The following is a 27,061-nucleotide window of genomic DNA, read 5'->3' on the forward strand; positions in this document are numbered from 1 at the left end:
CAATATATTCTTTGAATTCCCAGTCAGACACTGGCACTATATGGCAGTAGCAAGAAATGAGGGTATTTGTATTCCCAATATATTCTTTGAATTCCCAGTCAGACAATGGCACTGTATACCAGTAGTAAAAATTATGGGTGCACGTAACCCCAATATATTCTTTGAATTACCAGTCAGAAACTGGCACTATATGGCAGTAGCAAGAAATGAGGGTATTTGTATTCCCAATATATTCTTTGAATTCCCAGTCAGACAATGGCACTGTATACCAATAGTAAAAATTGTGGGTGCACGTAACCACAATATATTCTTTGAATTACCAGTCAGAAACTGGCACTATATGGCAGTAGCAAGAAATGAGGGTATTTGTATTCCCAATATATTCTTTGAATTCCCAGTCAGACAATGGCACTGTATACCAGTAGTAAAAATTGTGGGTGCACGTAACCCCAATATATTCTTTGAATTACCAGTCAGATACTGGCACTATATGGCAGTAGCAAGAAATGAGGGTATTTGTATTCCCAATATATTCTTTGAATTCCCAGTCAGACAATGGCACTGTATACCAGTAGTAAAAATTGTGGGTGCACGTAACCACAATATATTCTTTGAATTACCAGTCAGAAACTGGCACTATATGGCAGTAGCAAGAAATGAGGGTATTTGTATTCCCAATATATTCTTTGAATTCCCAGTCAGACAATGGCACTGTATACCAGTAGTAAAAATTGTGGGTGCACGTAACCCCAATATATTCTTTGAATTCCCAGTCAGACACTGGCACTATATGGCAGTAGCAAGAAATGAGGGTATTTGTATTCCCAATATATTCTTTGAATTCCCAGTCAGACAATGGCACTGTATACCAGTAGTAAAAATTGTGGGTGCACGTAACCACAATATATTCTTTGAATTACCAGTCAGAAACTGGCACTATATGGCAGTAGCAAGAAATGAGGGTATTTATAACCCCAATATATTCTTTGAATTCCCAGTTAGACAATGGCACTGTATACCAGTAGTAAAAATTGTGGGTGCACGTAACCCCAATATATTCTTTGAATTACCAGTCAGACACTGGCACTATATGGCAGTAGCAAGAAATGAGGGTATTTGTATTCCCAATATATTCTTTGAATTCCCAGTCAGACAATGGCACTGTATACCAGTAGTAAAAATTGTGGGTGCACGTAACCCCAATATATTCTTTGAATTACCAGTCAGAAACTGGCACTATATGGCAGTAGCAAGAAATGAGGGTATTTGTATTCCCAATATATTCTTTGAATTCCCAGTCAGACAATGGCACTGTATACCAGTAGTAAAAATTGTGGGTGCACGTAACCCCAATATATTCTTTGAATTCCCAGTCAGACACTGGCACTATATGGCAGTAGCAAGAAATGAGGGTATTTGTAACCCCAATATATTCTTTGAATTCCCAGTCAGAAACTGGCACTGTATACCAGTAGTAAAAATTGTGGGTGCACGTAACCCCCATATATTCTTTGAATTCCCAGTCAGACAATGGCACTGTATACCAGTAGTAAAAATTGTGGGTGCACATAACCCCAATATATTCTTTGAATTCCCAGTCAGACAATGGCACTGTATACCAGTATTAAAAATTGTGGGTGCACATAACCCCCATATATTCTTTGAATTCCCAGTCAGACAATGGCACTGTATACCAGTAGTAAAAATTGTGGGTGCACATAACCCCAATATATTCTTTGAATTCCCAGTGAGACAATGGCACTGTATACCAGTAGTAAAAATTGTGGGTGCACATAACCCCAATATATTCTTTGAATTCCCAGTGAGACAATGGCACTGTATACCAGTATTAAAAATTGTGGGTGCACATAACCCCCATATATTCTTTGAATTCCCAGTCAGACAATGGCACTGTATACCAGTAGTAAAAATTGTGGGTGCACATAACCCCAATATATTCTTTGAATTCCCAGTGAGACAATGGCACTGTATACCAGTATTAAAAATTGTGGGTGCACATAACCCCAATATATTCTTTGAATTCCCAGTGAGACAATGGAACTGTATAGCAGTAGCAAAAATTGTGGGTGCACGTAACCCCCATATATTCTTTGAATTCCCAGTCAGACAATGGCACTGTATACCAGTAGTAAAAATTGTGGGTGCACATAACCCCAATATATTCTTTGAATTCCCAGTGAGACAATGGCACTGTATAGCAGTAGCAAAAATTGTGGGTGCACGTAACCCCAATATATTCTTTGAATTCCCAGTGAGACAATGGCACTGTATAGCAGTAGCAAAAATTGTGGGTGCACGTCACCCCCATATATTCTTTGAATTCCCAGTGAGACAATGGCACTATATACCAGTAGCAAAAATTGTGGGTGTATATAGCCCCAATTCTATTGCTAGGGGACTTGCAGGGTATTTCTGAGGTGAAGGTGGGGGGGCACACCGTTGGAACGGGGATTTGGGGTGTATATATGGGGTATACGGGAATACACTGTCAGTGTGTTCCATTCAGGATCCTGGGAAAGCTGGGTTGCGGCGATTGAGCCCGTCAGTGCCACGTTACACTGACAAGCTTCTCCCTGGAATTGAAGTTATATGTAAGCCAAATATATTCTTTGAATTCCCAGTGAGACAATGGCACCATATGGCAGTAGCAAAAATAGTGGGTGTATATAGCCCCAATCCTATTGCTAGGGGACTTGCAGGGTATTTCTGGGGTGAAGGTGGGGGGGCACACCGTTGGAACGGGTATCGGGGGTATATATCGGGTATACGGGAATACACTGACAGTGTATTCCATTCAGGATCCTGGGAAAGCTGGGTTGCGGCGATTGAGCCCGTCAGTGCCACGTTACACTGACAAGCTTCTCCCTGGAATTTAGCTCTTATAAGAGCTGTTGGTTGTCTTCTCCTTCCTATCCTAGCCTGTCCCTGCCTACCCAGAATCTAACCCCTAGCTAGCTGGACGGAAACCTCCGTCCCCGGTGAATTGCAAGCTCAGAATGACGCGAACCTGGGCGGCGCTGTTCTTTTAAATTAGAGGTCACATGTTTTCGGCAGCCAATGGGTTTTGCCTACTTTTTTCAACGTCACCGGTGTCGTAGTTCCTGTCCCACCTACCCTGCGCTGTTATTGGAGCAAAAAAGGCGCCAGGGAAGGTGGGAGGGGAATCGAGTAATGGCGCACTTTACCACGCGGTGTTCGATTCGATTCGAACATGCCGAACAGCCTAATATCCGATCGAACATGAGTTCGATAGAACACTGTTCGCTCATCTCTACTAGTTACGCCACTGGTGAGTAGTATTCGATCAAGTACGTATTCGATCGAATATTACGGTATTCGAAATACTCATACTCAATTGAGTACCACTCGCTATTCGAATGTAAAAGTTCGATGCAGAACCAGCATTGATTGGCTGAATGCTATACAGTCGGCCAATCAACGCTGGTTCTTCTCCTACCTTTAGAAGTCTTCTCCATGCAGCTTCCCCGCGGCATCTTCCGACTCTTCATTCACTCTGCCAGGCATCGGGCCTGGGCAGAGCCGACTGCGCATGTCCGCTTGTAGTGCTGGCATGCGCAGTCGTCTATGCCCAGGCTCGATGCCTGGCAGAGTGAATTCAGAGCCGGAAGAAGCCGCGGGGACGCTGCAAGGAGAAGACTTCTCGGAGGTTCCAGCCCGACCCTCACTCGTGGACTTGGTAAGTATAATTTGATAGAATGTTGCCTACCCCTGAAACGAGCATTTTCCCCCCATAGACTATAATAGGGTTCAATATTCGATTTGAGTAGTCGAATATTGAGGGGCTACTCGAAACGAATATCGAACCTCGAACATTTTACAGCTCGCTCATCTCTAATCGTGGGACTTACTACTTCAAAGCCCACCTAAAGTTAAAAACAGCCTTTGGGGCTAATAAAATAGTAAAAAGAAAAAAAGATTTTAAAATAAACATAAAAAAATAAATAAAAGTAGAATACATGTAAAAGTAGAAAATGACTGTGAAACATATACAGATTAGGTATCCTTGTGTCTCAAAGGGTGAACATCGTAGCGGGGAAAAAAATCAAAAGTGCCGTTTCTTTTCACAGTTTAGCCTCTAATTTGAATAAAAAATAATCAAAGCAATAGACATTCCTCAAAATGGCATAACTGAAAAGTACATCTGGCCCCGCAAAAAAAGATACCCTAAGCATCAATGTGCAGCTGTAGGGTCAACTGTCAATGTGACGCTGCAACTGTTGCAAAACTACAACTCCCATATATTAAATATTTTACCATTTTTTGCTTCAAAATTTGTTTTCCTATTTTTCTTCCTCTACAACCTAGGTGCATCTAATAGTCTAGTGCGTCTTATACTCCAAAAAATACAGTAGAATTATCACACTCAGCCATAAATCTCTTCATAGCGGTGCACCTCCCTACATCTCCTCCCTCATCACTGTCTATCACCCTAACCGTCCTCTCCATTCTGCCAATGACGTTAGAATTGTATCCTCTGTTATGCAAACATCCCACTCCTGTCTCCAAGACTTTTCTCGAGTTATGTTGGTGTTCTGGAATGCTCTACCCTGGACAATTAGATGAATACCCAGCAATGGAAGCTTCAAAAATGCCCTACAAATTCAGCTTTTTAGGAAGACTAATCACATGACCCTATCACACCGTTCAATACCTTCTCATACTGAGCTATCCTAAGCTATCCTTTCTACTCTTTTGTGCAGAACCTAACCCCTCCATCTAGGAGGTTACCCTTCAATCCATGCGCTAAGTGTCTGTATATTCACAGATACTGGCTAGTGACTGGCTCATACAGCTTCAGTTATATGACCTTATTTATTAATAAATGGTTGGACCATTGAACCAAACAAGCCCTCATACAACTTGTGTCTACCTATTTCTTCATAGATTGTAGGCTCTTATGAGCAGGGTCTTCACTCCTATTGTTTCTGTCTGTTCATGTATCTTCTGATTTGTGAAGTGCTGTGCAATATGTTGGTGCTATATCAAGATATTATTACTATTATTAATATTATTTTCAGTTTCTCTGATTTTTCTCTTCATTGCTATATTTTTGAGTAAAATGTACATTGTTCTTTTATTATATAAACTACTGACAGCTTGTCTCCAAAATTCAAAGCAAAACATTTTGTATTTATTTACAGCAAATGAGAAATCGTCAAATTAATAAAAAAGAAGCAGTGTTGTCAGACCTCAAATAATTCAAAGAAAACAATTTCATATTCATTTAGAAACAACAATACTAATGTTGTAACTCAGGAAGATTAGAAATCAATATTTGGTGGAATAACCATGATTTTTAATCCCAGTTTTATGCGTCTTGGCATGCTTTCCACCAGTCTTCATACTGCTTTTGGGTGATCTTATGCCACTCCCGGCACAAAAATGTAAGCAGTTCTTCTTTGTTTGATGGAATGTGAATATCTTGATTATATTCCAGAGGATTTCAATGGGGTTCAGGTCTGGAGATTGGGCTGGCCATGACAGGGTCTTGTGTTGCTCCTTCATCCACACATTGATTGACCTAGCTGTGTGACATGGCGCATTGTCCTGCTGGAAAAACAGTCCTCACAGTTAGGGAACATTGCCTGAGCAGAAGGAAGCAAGCGTTTTTTCCAGGATAACCTTGTATGCGGCTTCATTCATACGTCCTTCACAAAGATTAACCTGCCCAATTCTAGCCTTTCTGAAGCATCTACATATCATCACTGATCCTCCACTAAATTTCACAGTGGGTGCAAGACTCTGTGGCATGTACGCCTCTCCAGGTCTCTGTCTAACCATTGGATGACCTGGTGTTGGGCAAAGCTGAAAATTAGACTAATCAGAGAAGATGGCCTTACTCCAGTCCCCTATGGTTCAATCCTTATAGTCTTTGGCAAACTTCAGCCTGGATCTCCTTTGCTTCCCATTGATGAAAGGCTTCCTTCTTCTCAGGCAATGTTCCCCAACTCTGAGGACTGTTTTTTTTTCCAGCAGGACAATGCACCATGCCACACAGCTAGGTCAATCAATGTGTGGATGAAGGAGCACCACATCAAGACCCTGTCATGGCCAGCCCAATCTCCAGACCTGAACCCCATTGAAATCCTCTGGAATATAATCAAGAGGAAGATGGATATTCACAAGCCATCAAACACAGAAGAACTGCTTACATTTTTGTGCCAGGAGTGGCATAAGGTCACCCAAAAACAGTGTGAAAGATTGGTGGAAAGCATGCCAAGACGCATGAACTCTGGGATGAAAAATCATGGTTTTTACACCAAATATTGATCTTCCTGAGTTACAACATTAGTATTGTTGTTTCCAAATGAATATGAACTTGTTTTCTTTATTATTTGAGGTTTGACAACACTGCTTCTTTTCTATTATTTTACCGATTTCTCATTTTCTGTAAATAAATACAAAATGTTTTGCTTTGAATTTCGGCGACATGTCAGTAGTTTATATAATAAAAGAACAATGGACATTTTACTCATAAATATACCAATGCAGAGAAAAATCTGAGAAATTGAAAATTTTACAGTGGTCTCTTAATTTTTTCCAGAGTTGTATATACTATATATAATATTACAAATAATAATAATAATAATAATAATAATAATAATAATAATAATAATAATAATTATTATTATTATTATTATTATTATTATTATTATTATTATTATTAAATATTAGGTGCATTTCTCACTTACTACCATTCAATTTCTTAGGCTCCTGGTAGATGGGGCCATGCTAGATATACTTCACTGACATACAGTAATCTACAATCTTAAAAATGTGCATTAATACAAAAACATATCCGAATCTGTCAGGACCGGAGGTACAAGCGGTAACCAGTAAATACACAAAATAGAGCAGACAGCAGCTCAGATGAGACGGACAATATGAACAACAGAAACATGCTCATAATCCATTTCTAATACACGGGATGACTAACACATCTCTTTGCAAAAGCAGCCTTCATCAACTAACATATTCTGAAAAAAATCAATATCACAGTTTTCAGGGAAAACTGAACGTGAAAAAGTAAAATGGACTGTTTTAAAATAGAGACGCTAAAAGGTTCAGAATAGAAGAGAAGATATATATATATATAGCAGATCAATATTTAGATGCTATGTTGGACAATGGCGCGTTGCAGCTAAGGTCCCCCGGTGCAGAAAATGGTGACTGTTGAGATATAATGAATTTCTATTAAACATTTACTGTCATAAAATTGGACTAGACAGTATTACACCTTCTTTATATCGCACAGAAAAGTCATTAAGACAAACAGGATATATGGGGTTACATGGCTGAAGACTTTTATCTCATTTTGATGATGATATAGATTTGCTAAGTGGAATTCAATTGTACTGCGCATAATGATTTTATGGCTAAGAGTTTAGAAAGAAGTCTTGCTCTTTTTTGACAGGATATTAGCCTTTCAAATCAATAAGCGATTGCTCATTTTAGATGTAACGAAGTCATATTTTATGCGGGCGGTTAACTTTATAGGCTTGTAATGGATTTGGCAATGGAGGCATAGGGCCATCAAAATGAAACTAAATTGAAATGGTACCAAATTTAGATGGACAAGCGAAAATGTGCTGTGATATTATGTGGAAATTAGAGAGGAAATCTTTACTGAATATCCACGAGATGGGTGATAAAATTGGGTCCGGAAATGGGGGGGATTAAAGATGTGCCGGCATTTACAGAAGAACCTTTGTCCTATAAAAAAAATATAACTTCATTATATCACCTGCTAGATTCGCAATTTATACGTTGCAGCGTATAAGGGCTCATCTATACATGTTATGCCTGCCTGTATGACGTCATGTTAACCTTATTGGTGCTAGATATTAGATAACACCATATAGGGCCTAATGCAGTGGCATGACTAAAGTCTAATGAGCTCCCTTGATCCTATCCCATCCCTACAGTGTATTCTTGTTAGTAGTGGTTATGGGTACAAAGCATGTAGACAAAAAAAAAATAAAACATTGGCGCACGCATCAAAAACCCTACAGTTTATGGCACAAAATAAGCGGACAAATCATCTCTTGCTTACTGAGGATCCACTTTTCTTGAGCGCTGAAACCCCACTGATTCTGACCATCTGTATATATCCAAAACAGAACATTTCTAATTTACAAGTGTTTGTTTTTATTGGCAATTAATTTATTCAAGAACAATGCGTGGATTGTAACAGATCAAGAATTAGCGATAGTAACAGAAATACCGTATTTTTCGGACTATAAGACGCACTTTTTTCCCCCAAAATTTCGGAGGAAAATGAGGGTGCGTCTTATAGTCCGAATGTGGGGGGGAGGAGCGGATTTGCAGCATGGCCGCGCTACTGCCACCACTGGTTTTCTGCAGCGGAAGGAGCGTGACAATCTGCAGGGGAGTGTCTTAGCTGCCGGGGCCTGCAGATTGTCACGCTCCTGCCACTGAAGAAAACCAGCGGTGGCAGTAGCGCGGCCATGCTGCAAATCCGCTCCTCCTCCGCAGGTCCCGGCAGTTAGTTAGCCCCGGGGCCGGTCCCCACCGGCCCCATACCTTTAGTGATGCAGGCCGGCTCCTGCACGGCGAGGCCGCAGGAGCCGACCTGTTCCGATGACAGCTGGGAGCCTAATGAAGGCTCCGAGGCCTGTCATAGATATATATTACTATCGCGGCTGGTCTATGACACTCCGCGATAGTAATGTATAGAATCTCCCATAGACGGCAATACACTTGTATTGCCGTCTATGGGACTTGCAATCAAATGATTGCAGGCTCAAGCCCCCTAGGCGGGGGATAATAAAATAGTAAAAAAAAAAAAAACACTTATAAAAAAAATATAATATAAAATAAAGAAAAGTTCACCTCCTTTCCCTAGAATACATATAAAAGTATAACATTACTGTGAAACATACACATTAGGTATCCCTGTGTCTGAAAATGCCCGATCTACTAATAGTTTTATGTACAGTGAACGTCAAAATCAAAAGTGCTAAACCGCTGGGTTTTTCTCTCTGTTTTGCCTCTGAATTAAATAATAGGTGATCTAAGCAATAAACATTTCCCAAAATGGTATAACTAAAAAGTACACCTGGCCCCACAAAAAAAACGCCCTATACATCCCCGTACAGCTGCAGGGTCACCTGTCAATGTGGCCTTGCAGCTGTTCCAAAACTGCAACTCCCATACATTAAATATTTTACCATTTTTTGCCTGAAAATTTTTTTTTCCCTATTTTTCTTCTCTAAAACCTTATAGTCCAGTGCGTCTTATAGTCCGAAAAATACGGTAAATGATACATATGTACATTTTCTTTATCATCAGTGGAGGGTGGGAAAGAGGGGAGAAGAGGGGAAAAAGGGGAGGCAGATTGGGTATTGGAATAATTCCTCCAAGTGTTTTACTAATCTCCACTGCATTGGTTTTGAGCAATTATGATTCTCATAGTGTCCCTGACACACTGTATGATCTAGTACGGGGGTAAGCAACCTTTTTTGTTGCTGATTTTAATTTAAAAAAATCAAAGATGAGGTTCTAGGGGTGCCGGTCAATAATTGTAAGTCTGACAACCCCTAAACTAAAGTCATATACCACAAACCATACCATACGTCCCATATGGATAAATATAAAAAACAATGTTACTCACCTTCCCTGCACTCCATAGTGGCTCAGTGTTCTCTTCAGTACTTCTCCCTGACATCAGGGATTGGGTCATAGGGGGTCACATCCAGCATCACATTGCGCAATGATGCTGAGACCCCTGAAGCCCTATCAGCAGTCTCTTATTTCAGGTAGAAGCACCTGCAGAACACAGAGCCACTTAGGAGTGCAGGGAAGGTGAATAACATTATATTTTATTTTTCATCACCTGCCCTGGGGCTCCGCTTATCTGAAGAGATCCCACAGTATAATAGTAGCTGTTTATCTTCAGCCGCGTTTGGTCCAATCAAAACAGTTCAGTGAGAACTTGGGCTGCCATGTCAGGGAAATAAGACTCTGATGCCACTCCTGGCATGCATGCCAGTGGTTGCCGACCTCTGATCTAGTACCATCAAACCACTCCCAAGAATGCCTTCCTTTCCTTGGTATCCTTATAAAAAGGCTTTTATCTATAAAACACGGTAGTTCCCTTTCATTCCTGATATACGGCACTGTGTAGGCTTGTATTCTATGGCTGAAGATTCAAGGGCAGCGCCGCACCTCTAATGAGGTGGCAGTCTGAGCGATTATTATTTTTTTTTTTACTTTTTTTTTTTTTTACTTTTTTTTTTCTTTGAACCAGCGCAGGAGAACTGCTGCTTTCTTTGTGCTGGTTCAGATGTCTACATATCAGCATAGGCGATGTCATCACACCGCCTACGCTGATACCCAGACATCTGCCGGGTGAAGAGGATGTGGCGGCGGCAGTGAGAGCAGCAGCATTATCATCATCAGCATCGAGGTCGGTAAGTATAATAACTTTTTTTTGTTTTATAATAGGCCGCTACCTGCTGGAGTATCTCCAGCAGGTAGCAGCCTATTTACTAACCTCCCCGGACCTGCTCACTGCCGCCCCCGCTTCTCCTTGTACTATAGGCTGCGGTGGCCGGCAGTGAGTAGGCCGGAGCGATCCCACTACCCAAGTATACTAATCAGAGCCCCAGGGGTTGGTGAGGGAACCTATATGGTAATATCCCAGACCACGTGACGTCTGGGCATTACCATATAGGCCCGAAGCCTGCTAGAAGTAACATTGGATCCCAGAGAGGTGACTAACAGTGTTTATTATGTTCCCTCATCTCCCCTGGGGCTCCGATTATTATACTCGGGGGTCTTTTCAGACCCTCAAGTATAATAATAGTTCCTGAGTGTGCAACTGTGGTGCATAATAGAGCTTGAAGGGTCCACTGTGGCCCCTGTAACCTCTATTATTCCCCACAGCAGCCCCCCCTGCAACCTCTATTATGCCCCACAGTCTATTGTGCCACTATGGGGCATAATATAGGCTGCAGGGGCCGTTGTGACATATATAGGGGTTGGGTGCGTGGAGAAGTGAGGAGTCAAAGATGTCTGTGTTTCAAACTTTACAGAGTCAAGTCACAGCTGGAAGAAGTGGTCATGGTGGTCCAAAGGGACGAGATGGGAAATGTGGGAAGACGTCTCCTGTGAGTACTACTGCAAAAAATATTACTGCATTGTATTTATTGTAATGCTACCGCTAGCGCCCCCTACAGTCTCTCTCCCCCCCCCCCCTCCCTGCTGTTTGAGATGAACGATCGAGAGAAACCCCCCCCCCCAACTCAATATGGAGGGGTCGTCTTTTGATCGTCCACCTCAGGCAGCAGAGAGGCTAGGTTCACCACTGTTCACTGTTCAAGGGTAACTCCTTCTATTCAGTGTTAGAGACTGCAGCAGTCTTGGATCATAGCAATGCTGATTATGGACATTTCAGCTAAGTTTTGTGGTCTGCAGATATGGGGGGTAGTGAATGGAGAAAAGTTGTCATGAAGTTAGATTAGGAATGCAGGGGGAGCAAACCAGCAGGCCAGGTGGATGGTAATTTGGTGTTCAGGGTCTGCAGGGAAAGACATTGCCGAGTCTTGGGGGGATCTAAGATGAACAGATGATCTTAACTTACCTTTTCTTGCTATTCTCCCATTATATGGAGTTGAATGCCGGGGATTTTTGGTAAAACATTGAGGAGTTAAACATCCTAATGCTGCCATGGATAAGAATTCTCCCAATCCTTTGTTATTTTTTCGTACATCACGATGTTTGTTGAAGTACAGTAGCTGCTTGTAAAAATTTCAAGCAGCCGACTCTAGCGGGTAGTATTCTGAGCTGTGCTGCTGCCAGGCACTTGCAATATTCTCTCTCTGTCTCGGCCCTGGAACTTTTACATTTATATTTGTGAAGGTTACCGCCAGCTAATAAAGCTTCATGTATTGTAGGCAGGGTTTCCTCAAGGGTATTCATTCTTCACACTGGCAGTGGGTATGATATGATTTTGTTGTATTATGGACAATAAGAGCCTTACAAAATCTAAATTGTTCACCTCTTTCCTTTTGTATTTTACATTAAATATAATATTTTCCTGTTATGTCAGCCGTGCAGCCACAATTTTCTGCATGCATAAAACAATACTTAAAATGTCTTCTGACAATATTTGATATTTAGCATATAGCATAAGAGGAAAAGTGAACTAGTTGCCTATAACAGCCCATAATATTCATTTATTTTCAGAAGCCTCTAAGAAAATTAAGGAGATTCTACCATTAAAATCAAATTTTTTCTCGTTCACATGTAGGAGTAGCCTTAAGAAAGGCTATTATTCTCCTACCTTTAGATGTCTTCTCTGCCCTGCCGTTCGGTAGAAATCCCATTTTTCATTGGTATGCAAATGAGTTCTCTCGTAGCACTGGGGGTGGGCCCCAGCGCTCAAACAGCACTGCGGGCATTCCCAATGCTGTGAGAGAACTCTCCAGCACTGCCTCCATCTTCTTCAGGAACGGCCGCTTCATGCGTCTTCTTCCGGTGTTGGTGGTCAAACTTCTAGGCCTCGGACAGAGCCGACTGCGCATGCCTGCAGCCACAAGAAAAATGGCCGCTTACACAGTAAGTAAACGGCCATTCAAATTTAATGGTAGAATCCCTTTAAGGCAATAGCATGATTGGTTGCAATGAGCACCTATAACATGTTTTGTGAACATTGTAAAAAAGTTCTATAGGTATCAGAAAAAAGGCGTGGGTATATCCAAGCGCTGCTAGAAAAATCAGAGAGTTGGAGACTCAGTGATAATAAATATCATTCATTCCACGTAAAAAACTCTGCACAGTCATAATGTAAAAAGGCAACGAGTTTTCATGTCTATCAGACGTCTTCATCAGGCCAACATTAGGAGGCTCATGGGAGTATATGTGTCATATAAGAGTTGTAATCAGGATTTTCTCAAGGAGGGAATAGAGTTAGAAAAAAAATCACTATGAGGCTAAGGCCCCACATGGTATCCTGCAGCAAAAAAGCACTGCAAGAAAAGCTGCGGCGGCGACACTTTGGCTTTTACCCAAAACCTTCTCCTTCAATTATATCTATAGGGAAACTGCCAGTGTTTCCGTAGATATTATTGACATGCTGTAATTTCCAAAACTGTGACTCTTTTAGAGGTCAATGTGTGGTTTTTTTTTCCTTCCTCTGGATCAACATGGTAGGGGACTGTAGGGTTATATGTTGGACTTGATGGACTGATGTCTTCATCCAATGTGATCTACTATGTAACTAATTTCCAACACATTGAGTCTGCGTCAGAAGTCAAAGCCACAGTTTTATTGGTTGCCGCTGCTTGTAGCTGTAGCATAGCAGATGTGAATGAACAATGACAGGCTCAGTCCTCCAAGTCAGACATATGGCAACGCACTAGAGGGTGTCTGCTTTGCAAAACTGTGGTGAGCTGGTTACAGAGCATTTCTTTGTAATTCACCAATTTTGTCCATTTTTGGAAGTTGCTCCATTTTTCTTTTATAGCGAGGGTCTAAAAGCATTGCAATCCAATAGTTATAACTTTGCTTGAAACTAAAGATACACTTGTCAGCACATAAGCAATAGAGTAAGCCTCTTGCCATACTTATCAGGGAGCCAGTTTGGTTTTCCACTCTTACCTGGAATGCGGGGGATAGTCTTAAGCTTCATGGTAGTGAGTTCCAGAGTATGCGTGTGCATGGGGGAATGAAAGACATGTACTGTATCTGCCTATAATTACTGCTCTACATGTTGACAGTGGCATGCACTAAAATTGCATGGTGCAGTCCCGGTTGTTGCCATGTAAAAGTATAAGGTAAGGACACCTTTTTTTAGAAAAATAATGGTGGCTAGATGTTCTCCATTGAGGCAATTTCCTAAAGACAGTAACAACCAAAAAGCAAAAAAAAAAGCTGAAAAAAATTCAGTTGACAAACATGGATAATTGGACGTGTATTGTTGTTTGCATTCAATTATCAATGATCACTGACAATTCAACTATGGGAAGATTAGAAAAAGCAGACAGTGATTATAAAGCTACAAAAATAACCACAGGATGGAAGAGAAGTATAATCTCGCTCCCCACATTGCTTGCCATGTCCATGTCCACTACTGCAATTATCTTTTCCCTATGTATATCCCAGGCATGTTTTAATTCACTTACTTTAGATTTTCCAACCATATTTTCTGCAAATTTGCTCCAAGTTTCAGCTGGTCTTTTATTGTAATGAAGGTGATGAAAATGGGGTGAATACAAACTTCATACAAGACTGTGTTTAAAATGAAGATGTATGTATAACCCATTAGCGCTAAAAACCAATTTTATATATAGAGGACACTATTAACCTATAGGTGGCACCATTAACTTTGGCACTATTAACCTATAGGTGGCACTATTAACTCCTTCTAACTGCAGCCATTTTTTCAATTTGAATTTTTTTACTCTGTGCTTTCCAAAAGCCATAACTTTTTTTTCTGCTCATAAAGCCATGTGAGGGCTTGATTCTTGCAGGACAAATTATACTTTACAATGGTACCATTTAATAGTCTGTACTAGAGATGAGCGAACACTAAAATGTTCGAGGTTCGAAATTCGATTCGAACAGCCGCTCACTGTGGAGAACATATACTCGTTAAGGGGGAAACCCAAATCCGTGTCTGGAGGGTCACCAAGTCCACTATGACACCCCAGGAAATGATACCAACACCCTGGAATGACACTGGAACAGCAGGGGAAGCATGTCTGGGGGCATAAAAGTCACTTTATTTCATGGAAATCCCTGTCAGTTTGCGATTTTCGCAAGATAACTTTTTCCCATAGGAATGCATTGGACAGCGCTGATTGGCCAGAGTACGGAATTCGACCAATCAGCGCTGGCTCTGCTGGAGGAGGCGGAGTCTAAGATCGCTCCACACCAGTCTCCATTCAGGTCCGACCTTAGACTCCGCCTCCTCCGGGAGAGCCAGCGCTGATTGGCCGAAGGCTGGCCAATGCATTCCTATGGGAATGCAGAGACTTAGCAGTGTTGAGCCAGTTCTGCTCAACTACACCATGTTCCGGTCAGCCCATCAGATGTAGCAGAGCCGAGGGTGCACTGGAACCCCTGTGCACACTCAGCTCACGCTAATAGAATGCATTGGCCAGCGCTGATTGGCCAATGCATTCTATTAGCCCGATGAAGTAGAGCTGAATGTGTGTGCTTAGCTCAACTACTCCACCGGCGTAGTTGAGCTAAGCACACACATTTAGCTCTACTTCATCAGGCTAATAGAATGCATTGGCCAGCGCTGATTGGCCAGAGTACGGAATTCGACCAATCAGCGCTGGCTCTGTTGGAGGAGGCGGAGTCTAAGATCGCTCCACACCAGTCTCCATTCAGGTCCGACCTTAGACTCCACCTCCTCCGGCAGAGCCAGCGCTGATTGGCCGAAGGCTGGCCAATGCATTCCTATGGGAATGCAGAGACTTAGCAGTGTTGAGACAGTTCTGCTCAACTACACCGTGTGCCGGTCAGCCCATCAGATGTAGCAGAGCCGAGGGTGCACTAGAACCCTTATGCACACTCGGCTCTGCTACATCACAAGGGTTGTTGAAGACAAGTATCTTGCCCTCATATCACATAGTTGACCAGTGCCATGTTGCTCTCAGATTCTGGAAGCCTCTGGCACTTTATGCCTATAGGGTTTGGGATATGTTCCACCTTGGTTGAGGGTTCAATGCTCCAAAGTTACGTCCAAAGAGAATTGCCTGTTTGGTGTCCATTATTGTGTCAGATTGTTGGTCCCATTGGAGGATTGCCTGGCACGCTGTTGAGCCAACCTGACCATACAAGAATCCTCTGACACGCGGTCCATACTGTAGGTATATATATAATACACTGATATAACCCGAGAGTGTAATCTTTGTCCACATTACCCTCCGCTAGGACACGACAGCCTCATGGGATTTTTGAAGTGATGACGAGGCTTCTGAGCGACATTTCAGGAATCTTCCCCTCTATAGTAATACCTGTGGTTTGCCCGCCTGGGCCATGTTGACATATTAGGGGCAGAGATTTCCCATGCACTATATATTATAAGGAACCAAGTGGTGCAATAAAATTAACTATCAGCCTTTTGGCTATAGATACCCCATAAGTACTTCAACTGTACCCCATACAGAGCCTGAGACTCAGATGTCCCCAGTAGTGCCAGCCTTAGATTGTCTTCTAAATTGTCTACCAACAAATGTTAGTATGCCATTCATAGGTCCCGGGAAGTTGGCACAATCAGATTCCTATTAGAAAGCCGGCCACAGATGCTTTCCAGATTATCTGCCACAAATACCACCAAATATGCAATTCAGAGATGCCTAAAGAGTGCCAGCCACAGGTCCCCACCAGAGTGCCAGCCAAAGGTGCCCACCAGAATGCCAGCCACAGGTACTTACCACAGTGCCAGCCACAAGTGCCCACCAGAGTGTCAACCACAGTTGCCTACCAGAGTGCCAACCACAGTTGCCCATCAGAGTGCCAACCATAGGTACTTACCAGAGTGACAGCCACAAGTGCCCACCAGAGTGCCAACCACAGGTGCCTACCAGAGTGCCAACCACAGTTACTTATCAGAGTGCCAGCTACAAATGCCATCTAGAAGATCAGTCGCAGATTTTATTCTTTCCTTCACTTGAGACTCTTTGGGTTTTAGGGGCAGAATTTCTTAATAAACCTAAGCACAAGTCTCCCCAGTGATTCCCTGTGATGGTGCTCAGCGGCAGGTGCTGGAGGATGAGGTCTGCCTGTTTATGCCGAGCTGTCAATTCTTTATCAGATTTTTTGTGCTGCTGACTGGAAGCTGCGGGCCCCGAGCTGCACTGTCACTGCAGAATGTGGCCGATCAGCCCACACCCAAAAAGTGCACGTACTGACAGATCAGGAAGATCGCTCTGAAAGACAAACAACGCACCAAGGGTTCCAGTGCACCCTCGGCTCTGATGTAGCAGACCCGAGTGTGCACAGGGTTCTAGTGCACCCTTGGCTCTGTTACATCTGATGTAGCAGAGCCGAGTGTGCATAAGGGTTCTAGTGCACCCTCGGCTCTGCTACATCTGATGGGCTGACCGGCACATGGTGTAGTTGAGCAGAACTGGCTCAACACTGCTAAGTCTCTGCATTCCCATAGGAATGCATTGGCCAGCCTTCGGCCAATCAGCGCTGGCTCTGCCGGAGGAGGCGGAGTCTAAGGTCGGACCTGAATGGAGACTGGTGTGGAGCGATCTTAGACTCCGCCTCCTCCAGCAGAGCCAGCGCTGATTGGTCGAATTCCGTACTCTGGCCAATCAGCGCTGGCCAATGCATTCTTATGGGAAAAAGTTTATCTCCCAAAAATCACAATTACACACCCGATAGAGCCCCAAAAAGTTATTTTTAATAACATTCCTACCTAAATAAAGGTTATCCCTAGCTATCCCTGCCTGTACAGCTATCCCTGTCTCATAGTCACAAAGTTCACATTCTCATATGACCCGGATTTGAAATCCACTATTCGTCTAAAATGGGGGTCACCTGATTTCGGCAGCCAATGACTTTTTACGATTTTTTTCAATGCCTCCGGTGTCGTAGTTCCTGTCCCACCTCCCCTGCGCTGTTATTGGTGCAAAAAAAGCGCCAGGGAAGGTGGGAGGGGAATCAAATTTTTTTGGAGTTTGCCACGTGATGTTCGATTTGAATCGAACACATCGAACAGCCTGATATCCGATCGAACATGTGTTCGATAGAACACTGTTCGCTCATCTCTAGTCTGTACAATGAACAGGGAAGCTGTCAAAAAAAAAATTCAGACTGGGGTGTAATTAGAGAAAAATGTAATTTGTGTGATTCTTTTTTATGGGCTTCCTTTTTATGCAACCCAAATGGCATGTCACCTGTATTCTTTGGGTCGATATGATTACGGAAGTATCAAATTTGTAAAGGTTTTTTTTACGTTTTACGCTCTTAACAAAAATCCACCAAAATTTCTTAGAATCGCCATCTTTTTTTGTGGGACCAGATGTATTTTTTATTCATACCATTTTGGGGGATGTCTATTGTTTTGATCTTGTTTTATAAGAGAGGCGAAACAGTGAAAAAATGGCGGTTCAGCTCTTTTGATTTTGACTTTCTCTTTTTCAAAAATACAATGTTCACTTTATGGGAAAATGTTTTTATAAGCTTTTAGACTATGTATTTTCAGACACAGGGATACCTAATGTGTGTGTTTTACTTTATTTAGTTATTTATATATCTGATTCATTAAACTCCTGGCTGCCATGTAAAGACATCGGACTCTTGAAATCTTGTTCGCAGAGGTTCCGAGACATCTAGGAGGGAAGCCCATCCTTCAAAAACCTCTTAGATGCTGCAGTCACTATTAAGAGGTTAAACACCCAGAATTGGTGGCTTATTGACCATGGGTGTTAGGAGCAGGTACTTAGCTGTGAGTACACAACCAAGTACCAATATCTGACTGTCCTGAAGACATTCTGCTGCAATAGATTAGAAGGTTGACTGCGGTGGCATTAGGCCCATCAGTGACCGATGTAGACAGTCTAAGCAATGGTTACTAATGGGTTAAGACCAGGGCTACACCACAACTCTACAAATTGATTTTAACTGTTCAGCTACAACCTGAAGCCCAAATGAATACTTTGAGTTGAATGGAGTCTTGTGGCTGCAATTGTCATTCAATAGTTAAAAATTAGAGATGAGCGAGTAGTACTCGATCGAGTAGGTATTCGATCGAATACTACGGTATTCGAAATGCTCGTACTCGACCGAATACCACTCGCTATTCGAATGTAAAAGTTCGATGCAGAACCAACATTGATTGGCCGAATGCTATATAGTCGGCCAATCAACGCTGGTTCTTCTCCTAACTTTACAAGTCTTCTCCGTGCAGCTTCCCTGCAGCGTCTTCCGGCTCTTCATTCACTCTGCCAGGCATCGGGCCTGTGCAGAGCCGACTGTGCATGCCCGCTTGTAGTGCGGACATGCGTGGTCGGCACTGCCCAGGCCAGATGCCTGGCAGAGTGAATTCAGAGCCGGAAGATGCCGCAGGGATGCTGCACGGAGAAGACTTCTCGGAGGATCCAGCCCGACCCTCACTCGTGGACTTGGTAAGTGTAATTTGATCGAACGTTGCCTACCCCTGAAACGAGCATTTCCCCCCCATAGACTATAATGGGGTTCGATATTCGATTCGAGTAGTCGAATATTGAGGGGCTACTTGAAACGAATATCGAATATCGAACATTTTACTGTTCGCTCATCTCTATTAAAAATCACTGAGCAGCACTACAAAAAGTAGCAATGTAGCCCTGGCCTAAAACTCATAAAAACATAAAATATAATACAGATCTTGATATCTCACAATAAAACCTATCACATGCTCAGTAGATGAACAGTTCTTGTTCTGAAATCCATTATAAGACAGTAGGGGAATGCGTCCGACCATGTCATTACAAATTGTTAAAAAGTAAAAGTATACTTACACAAAAAAGCTTTGTTAATGATAAATATCTATTAAAAGGCAATTTGCAGATTAATCCATGAACAAAATATAAGTGTGAATAGCCAAGTGGAGATACATGAGATATCTGGATTTTACATGTACAAAAACAAAATATCATTCATTTGACAAGTGAAATCCCCAATTATGAAACATTGTTCCCAGAAATCTATAAAGCCAATAGTATCTATTCTTGTTGTCTCTATTGTTTCTAATTCACAGTTATTCAAAGAAGGAGAGTTTTTTTTAGCTTTTTGGATATGCAAGAGACAATTCCTGCTTGTGCACACCACCAAACCAAGTCACCTAGGTTCCATGGTTTGACAATAGAGCCTATTAATTGAAACTTCTCTACCAATATCTACGACAAATAACTAAGAATCCCCCATAACAGTATACAGAAAATAGAATTTCCATTACAACAAAATATTTGACTGATATGTGTTTGACTAGAATTGCCATGATATCAGACTGCAGTGACTGAAATCCATACCTGTGCTCATGTCCACTAGCTGAAGAGTTTACTATTCTATACAGACTGATTAGGGATTTCATCAATTTACGGGATTCTAATCCATCACACTGATGACTTGTAAAGACCGGTAAACAAAAAAAAATACACGTATAACAGCTGAACATGGTAAGTGACAGAGTACTGGACTGGACTAGGAATCAATGTTATGCAGAGGTATAAGTGTGATCAGAATCCTGACAGCTATGTCTTGGTATTTAGACCTTCCGTTCTCAATTTTTAGATCCAGTACATTTCTCGCATGCATGATGTTCTGAATTTGTCTTTGTCTATTGCTTCCACTACTTGGTTGTTACCTATAATTGTCATACTAGACTAATTCTCCTGTGCTGTACCATACAGTCTAAAATCCATATTTCCAGATCCCCCTCTGCTGTGCTACAGACAGCCACCAAACCTCAGAAATATGATTATTAGCAACTCACTGTCACCTCCAACTAACAAAGGAACATTTCCTTGTGGACAGAAGAGGTGCAAAACCTGCCCTCACATACTGACCACGGATAGAATAAAGATCCCGAACTCTGATCAACACTACAAGATCCCAGGTAACTTCACCTGCAGGACACCTAATGTAGTGTATTTGATATTGTTTACTAAGTGTCCTGGGGGCCTGTATGTAGGTGAGACAGGACAGTCACTTAGGATGAGGATGAACTCACACAGACATACGATTAGAGAACAGAGACTGGACCTCCCTGTGCCAAAACACTTCTGCAATGAAAATCATAATATGACCACGGATATGAAGATCCTGGTACTATGAGGGAATTTTAGAAACAAAAAGGATCGCCACATATGGGAGATTAAATTCATGATGACCTTCAACACTCTCCAAAAGGGGTTAAATCAGGCACAGGATTTTATGACTTTTTATAACCACTAGACTCCACATCACTGATCAAAAGAAGCCATAAACCCAGAGAGCTTTCCTGTGAACTGATATATATGTTTTTTCAACTGTTTATTTACATGTTCTGTTTTTCATCTATTTTGCATCTAACACTCCATTTCATCATCTGTGTATATATATATGCCTAACTCCAGAAATTGTGTTATACCATCCTGATGAAGGGACCTCTATAGGGTCTCGAAAGCTCGATAGGTCATCAAAAAATTTTTAAGTTAGCCATTAAAAAGGGTATCAACTACTGAGGACTTCTCTCAAAAAATTTCTTTCATTTCTTATCCATTGGCTAACACGGTACAAAGAAATTTTTTCTTATACATACAGTCTATAGTCATGGATAAGATATATTGTTTCTTATATTACCATAATGTTAAGAAATTCTGTATTTCAATACCCTTACTGCGCGGCCAACATATTGATCAATTAGAAGACATTTTTGATTTCACACTTAATCAAATCTCATATCAGGATGGACTTCTTAGTAACAACTGCATCACTCATGTCCGTCTCTGTGGTATGGGGATACAATTATGAAAATCTAATCGAGGAAATCTTATCTGGGTAACTTGTAACTTTTTATCTTTGTATTTCCAGTATAGAGAGGGATTTATACAACTTTTAACCCCTTAAGGACCAGGCCATTTTTTGGTTTCGCATTTTCGTTTTTCCCTCCTCACATTTCAAGAGCCATAACTTTTTCATTTTTCAGTTCACAGAGTCACATGATAGCTTATTGTTTGCAGGACAAATTGTACTTTGTAATGGCACCATTCAATATGCTGTGCAATGTACTGGGAAGCTGGAAAAAAATTCAGAATGAGGCGCAATTGGAGAAAAAATGCATTTGCGCCATTTTCTTATGGGTTTAATTTTTACAGCATTCACTGTTTGGTACAAATGACATGTTACCTGTGTTCTACGTGTCAGTACAAACGCGGTGATACCAAATTTATATAGTATTTGAAATTTTTTGATACTTTTAAAAAAATGATAAACTTTGCAAAATAGAAAAAAAAAATTGTGTCATCATGTTCTAACACCTGTAACTTTTTCATATTTCCATGTATGGAGCTGGTTGTGGTGTCTTTTTATGCGGGACAAGATGACGTTTCTATTGATACCATTTGGGGAAAGATCCGATGGTTTGATCACTTTTTATTCAATTTTTTATAGGAGGCAAAGTGTTGAAAAAAACGCTTTTTGGCTGTTTTTATTTTTTTTGCCGCTACGCCGTTCGCAGTACGGGATAAATGTTTTAATATTCTAATAGTTCAGGCATTTTGGAGCGCAGGGATACCTAATATGTTTATGTTTAATGTTCTTTAATTACTTTTATAGCTGATCTAGGGAAAGGGGGGTGATTTGAACTTTTATATTTTTTTTATTTTTTTAATACTTTTAAAAACTTTTTTTTTTCTTCTGTTACATTTATGATCAGACCCCTTAGGTACCTTGAAACCTAGGGAGTCTGATCGCTCATACTATTCACTGCAATACTACAGTATTGCAGTGAATAGCAGAATCGCAGCACTTCTATTAGACGATGCCTCTGGCATCGTCTAATAGATCTAGTGCAGAGACAAGCCTGGAAGCCTTCAATAGGCTTCCGGCTGTCATAGCAACCGATCACCGCCCTCATGTGACGTTCAGGAGGGCGGCGATCGGCGAAACATGGCGGCGCCCATGCCGCCGGCGCCGTTTACACACTGCGGTCACGTTTGACCGCAGTGTGTAAAGGGTTAACAGCAGCGAACGGCTCGGGCACCGACCGCTGCTGTTAGTGGCAGGTCCTGGCTGTATTATACAGCCGGCATCTGCCGTGTATGGAGCGAGCTCAGCGTGTGAGCTCGCTCCATACATCCCCATGCGACCCATGACGTACAGTTACGTCAAGGGTCGCTAAGGGGTTAAAGATGTTGCTTCTTTATACATGTACAGTATATCGTCTGTGGTCTTGTTCCAGATTGTTCCCGAATTGCTAGGTTATTGCATAAAATGGACCAATTCTTTTGTAAGATGTCTTAAATCAGTTTTGATTGAATAGAAAAGTAACGAAAAGGAACATAACGCTCTTGTTTTTGACCACCACAAGTTTTTTCCCTTTATCCGTTTTGACAGTATGTAATTATAGTACTTTCTCCACATCATAGCTGCATTATTTATCTGCCCACGGTTGTGCCATTGCATAATGGAAGCCTGTCACCAGTGAACTTAAGCAGTGTCAGAATAGCCAGGGCTCGACAAGTGAAAACTTTTTATTTTCTTTCTGATAAGTTCCTCTGTTGCTGAGATATTAGCTTTTCCCCTTATATGTTAATGAGTTGTCACTAGTGCTCTCAACACAAAAAGCCAGTCCCTCCCTCCCTGCTATGATTGATATGTATAATGTAACATATTATACAGCGCTTTACAGACTTTAGCGATCACTGTCCCATTTACTATGTCTTTGGAGTGTGGGAAGAAACCAGAGTACCTGGAAGAAACCCACAAAAAGATAGGGAAAACATACAAACTCCTTGTAGATGTTTTCCTTGGTCAGACCAGACTTGAACCTGGCATTCCAGTGTTGCAAGGCTATAGCCAGTGGTGTAACTAGGAATAACGGCCCCACATGGGCCCACAAGACCGACCGACCCCCTGAAGACCCCGACTGACTGACCGACTTCCTACTCGACCCCCCCGATTGACCTCCCTGAAGATCCTGATTGACCGACCTTCCCCACTCCACCCACATCAACAGACTTCCCTCTCGACCCTGATCGATTGACTGAGTACCCACCTCTACGCCCCCTGGAGTTACTCTACCAGGTAACAGCCTATTAAAAAAAAAAAAATCAGCGTCCCTCCAGGTCCCCTAATGTCTTGGGCCCTGTGGAAGTGGCTAACACTGCTTCCCCGGTAGTTACGCCCCTGGCTACAGTGCTAGCTACTGAACTACTGTGCTTGTCCATCAGCATATCAAACTAATATCTCAGCAATGGAAGCACCAGTTGAAATGCAGAAACAAACATTTACGTGAACCCCAGCTATCTAACCTTGCTTATTGTTCAATAGGGACTGTTGACCTCCTTTAAATCTGGAGACTAGTGTTAAGATTGGGTATCAAAATTCAATTGTTTTCCAATATTGATATTTTTCTTCCAGTTCTGTTGGTGACTATTCTGGAAATGTATATAGCTACTTGAACCTGTATTATTCAAAAAGGGTATTGTCAAAGTTTAATATTCCCCTAAATATAAAATAAGGTCCAGAAACTTAATCTTGTTGTTACATGATGTGGTTACATTGTACATTAAACAGATTAGTATTGATATGTAGTTTTCCATGGCTGAATCTTCTCAGACAATGTGTCAACTATGAATCTTCCATATTTTTTTAATGTAATCACTGAATGGGTTATTGTTATAAATATAGAAGTATTTCCAAATCCCATAAAGAGATTAATGAAACTTCTGTCCTTATTGTGGTGCCACAATAGCTATGGTGAAAGTAAAAATAGCTGTAAGTTTTATATTGTTCAATATAAAATGTCACTATATTCTTGGTAACAATGGATCTTGACCTGGAAGTTGGGAGACTGACAAAAGATCCATATTATGCGGGATGTTGGGAAAAGGGCAGACTTACTGTATGTCACATGTAAGTACAACAAATTGAAGGGTAACAGGTAGAACCTTTACACTTTACTTCCCAAAATAGCAAAGTAATGTAAAGTTAACCAGAAAAGACTTAACATACTGCACTTTTGTAAATGGAATGGATAGCTGAATGGGTAATGGCAGGTTCTGGTTCTTAGTGACATGGGACCTCTGTGATAAAAACTTTTTCTGAGTATTTCCAGTAATAATGGCAGAAAAACAATAACAGAAAAAATGTTCAGTGGTTTTGAAATGTAAAAAAAAAAAATAATTTTAATGTATTTTAATTTTGAAATGACCCGACACCCCAGTTTTGTTGAGTTTTCCTGTGGCTTGGCCTTTTCCTAACTAATACTCTATGGGATTATAATTAGAGATGAGCGAGTAGTATTCTATCGAGTAGGTATTCGATCGAATAGTACGGTATTCAAAATATTTGTACTCGATTGAATACTACTAGCTATTCGCAGTAAATATTCGATTCAGAACCAGCGTTGATTGGCCGAATGCTATACAGTATAGCATTCGGCAAATCAACGTTGGTTCTGTAGCAGGCTCATCCTTGCTAGTCAGGAGAGCTGGCATCTTGCAGTTACGAGAGAGCTGACTTTTTCTCATAGGAATGCAATGACCAGCGTTGATTGGCCAGTGTACAGCATTCGGCCAATCAATGCTGGTTCTGCCGGAGGCTCGTTTGTGAGGAGGCGGAGTCTAAGATCGGACCAGAATGGAGACTGCTGTGGTCTGATCTTAAACTCCAGCTCCTCACAGATGAGCCTCTGGCAGAACCAGCGTTGATTGGCCGAAGGCTGTACACTGGCCAAACAACGCTGGTCAATGCAGAAAAGAAAGCTCCTTCGTAACCACAAGCTGCCAGCTCTCCCAACTAGCTCGTCTTTGCTAGTTGGCAGCTGGCAGCTTGCGGTTACAAGGGAGCTTACTTTTTATCAGCGCAACTGCAAGTGCTGTGCAGTTAAAGCGAACGGACCCCATAGACTATAATGGGGTCCATGAGCTTTAACTGCACAGCGCTCCTCCTAAACACTTTCCTCCTGCTACTTGTGGACTTGGTGACTCTCCTTTAGTCGAATAGTGGTTTCCCCTGAAACGAGCATTTTTTCCCATAGACTATAATGGGATTCCATACTCGTTTCTAGTAGAGCCTCAATATTCGACTACTTGATCAAATATAGAATATTTCACTGTTTGCTCATCTCTAATTATAATACATTGCTCTTTGTCGTGGTCTTATCTTGTAGTCTGAGACTTTCATATTTTATGTAATACCATCCATTTCTGTATCTTTTGTATCGTCTGTACCCATTTTATTTTATAGATTTATTATTTTTTTTATTATATATATATATATATATATATATATATATATATATTTATTTATTTATTTATTATTATATATTATTTATTTATTCATTTATTTATTATTTTAGTATTGTAACTTCTTACATTTTTCATCATTTGATTCACATTAAAGTTTTTTTCAATCCAATCCAATCCAACAACTTTTTGGAACATTATTTCTTTTGTCAGAGAGTGTATTTATACCCAATCCCAACTTTCCCCCATTCAATAGATATCTTAATCTCACTAAGGCAATTTTTTATGTCAGTCATATCATTTTGAGGGTGTTTTGGACACAACAAGGCTAAAAAATGTAGCAATTTTTTTTTTTCGGAATACTTTGATTCTTCTTTCATGATTCCCTCAAAGAACCAAATCAGTAAGGAGATTAATTTGATTTCTAAGAAAATGTGTGTTGATGGTGGCATGCAGTATGTAGTTAAAAATCCATATTTTTGTGAAATTTACAGAATTCTGTTATCTCAATTTTTGTGTGTCATTACCAGAAACTCCTTTATCTACAGTTATTGATCCTATTACAAGATGACTGAACATCTCTGTAGCTGTAGTGATAATGATCACTAATGACATTAGAGATCGAAAATCAATTTAAAAGTACAGATTCACATCCAACTCACATCTTTGTACATCCGATTATATACTAAAAAATAACCCATCAGCCATTCCCCATGACCTTCATTTCTATACCTGGGACCGTAAATGGTTTAAATATAGTTTCCACTTCTTTCACTAAGAAAATTTCTTCAATTAAAGAGAACCATTTTGTTTTAAATGGTTTCTTATGGTTCTTTGACTTTCCATCCTGCTTGGATTCCAGTATAATCAACTTCCTCAGGGTTTGAGTTAAGTGAAAATAAGTTGGAGACGTTTTCTATATCCATTGTGGTAAAATAACTTTGTGAATAGCGGTGTCAGATGTAAAACTTAGTTATTATAGATATGCTGGGAGGTGACCTATTTTCAGTAAAGTTAGAATGTAGAACAAACAGCCGGGGCTCTAAATTGTTCTTAGATTGTTTTCTGCACCTCCAGTTTCATAACAGAATCCCCCA

Source organism: Leptodactylus fuscus, chromosome 7 (genome assembly GCF_031893055.1).
Source record: "Leptodactylus fuscus isolate aLepFus1 chromosome 7, aLepFus1.hap2, whole genome shotgun sequence".
NCBI classification, from domain to species: Eukaryota; Metazoa; Chordata; class Amphibia; order Anura; family Leptodactylidae; genus Leptodactylus; species Leptodactylus fuscus.